Here is an 8,414-nt window from a genome sequence, read left to right on the forward strand (position 1 = left end):
TGGGGCAAGGGCAACACAAAGCACCTGCAAAGCATCCCTGCCTTGCTGCCATCTCAGTGCCTGCCACTTCTGGTGCACCACAAGCAGCTCGGAGCAGCTCAGCCTATTCAGGCCTTGGGTGCACAGGCACCCTGGCAGCACAGGGATAGTGAACCTCTCAGAAAGTCATCCTCTGCAGCCCTCAGACATTGCAGTACCCACATGTACAACTGACTTTAAAGCTCTTAATTATTACAGCTAAAGTCATGGGGAGCTTGTGTAAGTTTTATAAGATTCCTTCTTCCCAGCGCCGAAAAGGATTTTATTGACTAGTTTTAAAACATACCATAAACCACTTCTATTCCCTTCTGGCTTTCCTCTCTTGTAAAAAATCTAAGCCTACAGGCTTCACTACCACACACTGATACTTGACTCCCTTATTTGTTAGGATGAATCCTTGCAGCTAACCCTTGTGCTGGTCTTTCTTCAGCAACACTGACGCATGGAAACCCTGCAAGACTTCCATGTGTGTGCCCCCACAGGCACAGCCATGCTGCAGGGATGCAGCATGCGCCTGAAGCCTGGTGCTTGCGCCTGCCCTGTGTTATTACATCTTATATCTGTGGACTTGAGCACATCAATAATTTCCTTCCTGTTCAGGCCAGTGTTTCAACTGGCCCAAAATGCTGATGCAGAAGGATGCTCAGGAGCTGAACCTACCAATGCTGGCATGGAAATTTATCTTGCTCTACTCTGGAATTTGCTTTTATTTTCATTTTTAGCAGAGCCTGGGGCAGCTGTATCAATCATGACAAGCCTGATAGTGAAAAACGCCATCCCCACCAGCATCCAGCCTTCTCCTCACAGGTTTGGAGGTGTTTAGTTAATTTTGGCACTCAAGAACAGGGCTACTGGGCTTCAAATGGGGGCATTCACACATGGAAAGGGCCTTGGGAGTCAGGCAGAGCCTTCAGCACCCCTGTGTTTCTGGTTGGGTGTGTAGGAGCAGGCACAGAGCTGGTTACAGCATCGGATGCCATGCTGCAATGTCCTCACCTCAGGGCACATTCTGCCCTCCCAGTGGGGCTCTGGAAGCACATCCTGCAGCCTCCCAAGCCCGCCTGGGGAGCGCAGAGTTAATGCACAGCTTTCCCCTCCACAGCACATTCCCAACAGATATGAATTTGTCATTATACACCTCAGTGGGTTTGCTTTTGCCTGCACAAGCACTGGAAAACAAGCCCAACAGCACAAGAAACATTCAGCATGGGCTACCCTGCAGGCCCAAACCCTCCCGTTATCTAAGTGATGCGCCCACCCTGCAACACAGGGATGGCACATGCCCATACATTAGTGTCACAGGAAGCCTCTGCGCAGCTGTGCACCCCTAAATCTAATATGTTTAGAGGGCTGCAGAGAAACTCCCAACCCAGTGGGGTGGAGGAGAGGCCTGCGGTGACACTTGTGCACCCATTTAATGGGGTGGATGGATGTTTTCCTCTGGGAGCTGATCTAGGAAGGTCATGTTCCCCAAAAAAGGATCCTTCTCCATCAATGTGACCACTTAGGAACAATAACCTGGTTGGTGAAGGCTAGGGTTGCCCATGCTAGACAGGAAAAAAGTGGGGACACACAAGGCAGCCTGCAGTGGCATCTGTCTTTGTGCTGGAGGAGAGGTAGAATAAGCCTTGGGTAATATTGTTAGCTGAGAATTATGTTGTCTCCTTCCCAAACACAGATAAATGTAATTAAAGCTCAGCCCCTCTCTATCATACATCCTGAGATGGGGGGGGAAGTTACAGCTTTGGACTGCAATCAGGAAGCAGGGTAGGAGTAACCCATCCCACTCCGAGATCATCAGCCTGGAAGCAAGAGCCATTTCAACTTCTCTCCTTGAGCTGGCTCAGTATCCCCCCTCCCAAGGCATGGGAGGCAGTGAGAGAACCCAGTGGGACCAAGATGCAGCAAGTGAAACTGTGGAGGAGAAATCCATGCAGCTCATGGGGTGTTCAAGCCTTGGGCATCACCGGTGCCAAAGGACCCTCAGCCATCAGCAGCAATGCTTGAGATGCAACGCAAGGCACCCAGAAAGCATCCTGGCTGCCAGGAATTCCCACAGCAGGCTCTCCCAGCCCTGGGCCAGGACTGCCTTTTCTATTTATGAGGCTGTTAAAGTCACATCTGGAGCTGTCAGGGGAGATTTGTTTTGCACCCTATGCTGTGATTTTGAAGCGCCCAGTTAAGGAGCTGTTGGCTGTTCACCATCTGTCTTAGCTATTTTCCTTGTTTAGTGGCAAATGTGCAATGTGGAGCTTTGTCTGTGTGCTCCCAAGTCCTGCCAGGGGCTGTGGATATGCTTTGCATTACCTGAAGATAGTCAGGACAGGGCGGGGGGGAACATCATGTCACATTTTTGACTGTTCAGCCAAAAATTGGGATGCTTGCCGTGAGCTGGGTAAATGCATCGCTCAGGGTTCATCCTCCCCAGGAGACACAGCGGAAGCCATGCAAAGGAAGCAGGCTTCTGCACAGGGAGTCTGGGCAAGTTCGGGGTAAAAAGAGGGGAAAGGGACATCTGGGACTTTCCCTGGCCAGCACAGGGGGTCCCACAGGGAAAGTTCCACTCCTCTCCCCATCACTAGCAGGTGCAGCATGGCCACAAGCCACACCTTTCCTTGCACCCTCCCAACAAACACAAAGCCTAAATATTCGAAGGAGCAGAGCAGCTTTTCTGGAGCCAGAAAAGAAACACTGCACCATGCGAGCAACCCAGGGCTCTCCAGCAAGGAAAAGAAGCCCTTGGGGGTTTCACCCTGCCCTGCTGCCTGTGGAAGAGCCCCCCAGTAGGGGAGAGGGGGCATGAAGAGGTGATCCTGGGTTGCTCTCATGGAAGGCAGGGACTTCCCCGAGCAGGGGAGCGCATCGATCGGCTGAGGGGTCTCTGCCTGCCAAGCCACAGCCCTGCTTGGCTTGGCAGAGGCTCATCGATTGCCACAGGCAGAGCCGCGGCACTGCTTTTGTAGGGAAAACATGCCCTGTGGGACTTGTGGTTCATGCAGCTCCAAGCTGGGCCACCACTGAGTGTGGGGACAAGCCCACTACAGCCCACTGGTCCCAGGAGTTTGGGTGACTCTCAGGGGGATGGGAAGGACAGACAGAGCAGAAAGTTAACTCCTTCCAGCCAAGTGTGGCCTTACCTCATGTACACTGACTACTTCTCCAGGCTCAAGGGTAACACAAGCTCTGAGGTTTGCTTGGAGCATTCTCCCAGGGATCAGCAGCGAGCTGTCCATGTGACATGGCAGCACAGAGCAAACCCATGGGGACAAAGCCAGGCTCCTGTGCTGGCCAGGAAAAAGCTCAGAGGGCACCAGCAAGAGGCAGGGGTTGCAGAGGTGCTAACCCAACCCCCGACCAGCACCAGCATCCCTAAGCCCCAGCACAGGGTAGGGATGAAGACCTCCACCATAGCAGCAGCCCCTTGAAAATTCCCCATGCTCTTTTTTGCAGCAGAGCAGTCAGCCTCCCTGGCTGCACAGAAGCCTTTCATAGCCATGCTCTGGACATAATCAACACAGCAGACCCTGCCAAACCCTGGCGCTGGCTGCTCCTGGCCATGAGAACACCAGCCCGGCTGTACTCTGCTCCAGCATAGCTAGCAGGGAGGTTGGGTAAAATTGAGACATTACCCTGATGACCACTCAGCCAGCGCCCTGGTGCTTTTAGGGCTCCTGCTGTCTGTATTCATATCTTCCTTGCCCTTCACCATGCTCTCATCATGTATCAGCTCCTTCCCGAATAGCTGCAAGCCCACAAGCAGACAGAGCTGCAAAACTGCTGTGAGCAAGCTGGTCCTAGGACAGCCCCCAGCCTCCCTGCAGCACGTGTGCCTGGAGTGCAAGCACCCTGGAAATCCCAGGAGGAGCTCACAGTGGTTGGGGCAGGGATGAGTGACAGCACCTTCCCCTCCCATTGCTGAGCTGTGCAGCCCATTTTACGAGGCAGGGAAGGCTGCTCAGCCCATTAGCTCTCCTTCCTACAGTCGCCTTCTCCAGCTGCATTACCTCCCGCTGAGGCACTAGGAGCCACATGCAGCAGCACAGAGAGGGATGCCTGGCTACACACAGCATGAACATAGCCACACGTGCTGTGACAAGAGCAGAGGGAGGTCGTGAGCAGGTTACAGAAATGGAGCCACACTCCTGGTGCGGAGAACAGCACGGGCTCCTGCTGCAAAGTGCTGACAGGTTTTCCAATACCCTCAATGGCTGGGAAATGGCACTTGCTGCCACCCCAACTCCTTTCCATCCTGCTCCCAAAGCAGCCAGGCCAGTCTCTCCTTGCAGCACCCTGGACAGCTGGAAGCACTGGGGAGAGCAGTGGCAATGATGGCCCCGAAAGCATCCCTACCGCCCCTGCCCACTCCAGCATAACCCAGGGTTGTCCTCATTTCAGGCTGGGCAAGCAGCGGCCCAGCCCCAGAGGTAGCAAGATGAAGCCAAACCTCCTAATGGAGCTTGACAGCAACGGGATTAAAAGCACAAGTGAGATCACAACCCCTCTGCAATCAGCTTCTGCCTTGGAAGAGATGAACCAGAAAAAAACCCTCCTGGCAGCAGGTAGAGGATGAGGAGCCCACACACACACAGGGTGAGGGCAGCAGGGGTTGGGGCGAGCCTTGCCTGTCCCAAGCCCTCCTTGCTTGCCCTACTAACCCATTGCGAACACCAGCAACAATGGTGAAGGGTTTCAACAGGAACAGCCCCACATCCAACTGGTCCCTGTGGGATGGTACTTCTACCTCCCTAAACTGTGGGTGCAGAGCATGCCATGCCATGTGCTGCTCACCCCTTCCTCTTGCCATCTGCAAGCTCAAGGCATTGCACAGCACCTGCAAGAACCCAACTCCCCCCTCCCTTCTATGGGTGCTGCACTTGGAGCAGTGCCACTGATGCTGGAAACAACACCCAAGAAGCCAGGTCCAAGATGGAGATGGGAGGACTCACTTGGATGCAAGTGGGTGCTCGGGAGGACACTCACAACCCCTATTTCTGTGGGATAGGATGTGCACAGACCCTTGCAGCTGATACCAATTCCCATCCGCCACAGAGCGCAGCCATGGTTCAACTAAAATAACACTGACCCATTTCCCACCTGAGGGATGCTCCAGCAGCATTGGCTGCCCCAGCTCTCCTTCACCCTCCTTCCTGCAAGCAGGAATATCTCAGCATCTTCCTCCAAACCCACCCAAAGTGACTTCTGCAGAGATGAAGTGGGGGCTAGCTTGTACAAACCATGCTGGGGTGGCCACAAAGTCATCCTCCAAAAAGCCAACAAGGCACAAGCACCACCCCCATCTGAAGCCCAGCAGCCAGAGGCTGCTCTCTCACCTGGCAGTGTTTGCTCCCAGCAAAATGCAGGGGAAAGTGGGGCTTTTTACTGCAAGAAAAAGGGAGCCACTCCAGGGACCAGTGCATGCACTCGGGAGCAGTGGGAAGAGCTGATGGGTTTTGGCACATTGCTCAGGCTGAAAAGCTAGCTCCAGCCAGAGACCTTGTTTTGCAGTGACCTGTACCAAGAATTAGCTTATTCCTTTTTCTTGCCAAATGGAAAGAAAAAGAAATCCTTCCAGGTCAGAGGAAAGAAAAGAATTTACTCATGGGTCAAGTGAAACAATCTGATGCAGGGTTGAGTGCACTTTTATCCTCCCCAAACCAGGAAAAGATTCAATTTCCATCTCAGAAAAAAAAAAAAAAAAAATCTAAAAATAAAGAGACAAAGCTTTTTGGGGTCAGAAGCACTAGATTTTGGTTTTTAAGCCCAAATGACTTGCTGCTTTGAACCCCATTTTGCAAAGCGTGGGTTGAGCCACAAGTGCAGAGGTGTGGGGAAGGGATGAGCTGATGCACTGATCTGGAAAACTTCAACCACACTGAGCTAGCACCAGCCACAGCAACAGCAGAGGCCATCCCAGGACCCCCCATGCCCTCAGCATGTAGCTTGGGTACTCCAGCCTTAGCCCTGACAAGCCCAGCTGTGCACTGGGAGGGAGGCATTTGTTTTGCTGCCTCCGCAGCACTTTGTTCATCTGAAGCAAGCTGTCACTTCGCAGCGTCCTCCCTGTCAGCTAAATGCTTCCTGACAGCCCGTTTAAAACTCAAAGCACCCGGTTACTGCCATAGCCAGGCAGCTGCTCACAGACACCACTTCCATAGCCTCCCCCCTGCCAAAGTGACATCCCTGCACAGAGCATCACTCCTCACCTCCCCAGACCCACCCTCACCCCAGGGTCCTTCTCCTGTTGGCTCAGGTCTGGCTCTGCTCCTGCATGCCTGGCCCCAACTGACCTTCAGTTTCCATCTCCAATGGAAACCTCAGTTTCTACCTCCAGCACCTGCTCCCTAGCACCTCAGTGGGGAGGAGAGCTGCCTGCCCCAGCTCCATCCTGCTGGCAGGGCTGACCCCAGACCCCACACGTCACTCAAGTCCATTAGCAAGTCCCTGGAGCACACACCTCACTGGTGTTTGCTTCACCCCAGCTTTTAGGGAGAGCTGCAGAGCTGCGCTGCCCTTCAATTTTTAATTTGCTCTAAACATTTTGGTTCTCTGCCTGGGGGACTCCCAGTCAATAACCTCTGCCTGAACATGGCTGCCCCACAGCTATGGGGAGGGTGGAAATGGGGGGCAAAGGAGAGGAAAGCAGCTCCACCCCAAGATGCTCTCTTTTGGAGGAGTGGGACCCCTTTGCATTCATCCCCACTCTAGAACAAGGGGCACACACACACAGGGTTCTCTAGCAAAAGGACCCACAGTGTCCCATGGAGTTGTTCCTCATGAGGACGGGGGGATTCCTAGCCTCTCCAGCACAGACCTGACACCTGCAGAGAGAGGGTTGTCACAGGGCAGGACATCTTCCTCCTTTTCATCAGACACCTCTGCGGGGCTGAGTCCCTCATGTCTTGCTCAGGTTTGTTCCTGATGCCTGGCACAGCCACCTCTCCTTCCCCACTGACTGGCACCAGCACAGCAATGCCCCAGAGCAGGGACACAAATGCAGCATCCCTTTTCAGTCCCTGAGGCATCCTTCTCTTTTTCTACTGCCTTAGGCAATAAACATACAAACAGGGACCTGCTAAGCACGAGAAACATGACCTGAGCTGCTCTGGGGAGGGAAATGCTGCCGCACAGATGGGAAAGATCAGCCCAGGTCACCCTGGAGCAGGGGAGCAGCTCCAGGTGGGTTTTCTGTCCCTTGGGTGCTGGGGGGCTGTCCAGGCTCAGGGTTAAAGGACAGTTCTTCACACACCTTTTGTCTTGAAAGGGTGTGGAAAACTAGTCAAGCACCTGCAGATGACTCATGACTGGCAAAAACTCATGGGAAAAAATATATCCTGATCAGTTAAGCACCAGCATGGAATAGCAGCAAAGCCCTGCACCCCACCTCCAACAGGTACCCCGGAAGAACACACAAAAAGTGCAGTGGTTAACAGCACAGAATACGCTCACTTTCCGCACACATGTAAGCTCCCAGTGTTCACACACACCCCTCCCAGACCCCCACTGCATCCATCCCCGAAAGTCCCCAGTTACATCTCCAGGCAGTCCCAGCCAGGAACGGGGGATGCTGCCCACCCAGCAGGATCTTCTTCAGCTCCTCACCTCCCTCCCCCCACCCCTCGCCGTTTTAGGCTGAAGGGAGCACAAAGGTAGCCTCTGCTGCCACCTAGCAGTGATCTGGCAGTGACATGGGGACAGCTCCTCCAGCCTGCTGGCCCCCCGCTGCAGCTTGGTGACAGGCAGGGGAAGATGGGGGGGTGTCTCCTCAGGACTTATCAACAGTTCTCACCTCCCTCCAGCCAAAAGAGGCCTCCTGCGGCGGAGAGGGTGGTGCTGGAAGCAAGCAGCCCAAGGCCAGACAGCTGCGAGCAATCTCAGCTCCATTTCAGTCACACCCTATGCAAGATAACTGAAGCAAGCCACGAGCTTGAACATGGGACCACAGAAGTCAGGAACCTCTGAACCTCCTCGCAGGGTTGTACAGCCCCTGCTCAAGGCACAGCTCCTTACCTCTCTGCTTCAGTCTCCTTCATTAGCTTTCTGCATGGTCATTTTCCAATGGGCCCCAGATTTCCTTTCTCTACTTGTTTTTGGCCCTTTCACATCCAAAACCACCCCTAAATGCTGAAATTAAAACAAAATAGTCTAGAATGGTTTGGGTTGGAAAAGAGCTTTAAAGATAAATCCAAACAATAAACTTCTTTTGCTGGTCTTTTATCCACTGCAATATTAATGTTAAACCCTATCTTGAGGTTTACTTGCTGGTCTGCAGTGAAGCATACCTCTGGCACATTTGCAGGTGGGTACAGAACGGCCCTTGAAACCCCTGAAGCCCTGAGGAACAGTCTGGGCACCAGCAAATCAGCTGAACACCAGCA

Source organism: Pezoporus flaviventris, unplaced genomic scaffold (genome assembly GCF_033815535.1).
Source record: "Pezoporus flaviventris isolate CSIRO_AGI_PZ_B2104156 unplaced genomic scaffold, CSIRO_AGI_Pfla_v1 ptg000013l, whole genome shotgun sequence".
Taxonomy (NCBI): domain Eukaryota; kingdom Metazoa; phylum Chordata; class Aves; order Psittaciformes; family Psittacidae; genus Pezoporus; species Pezoporus flaviventris.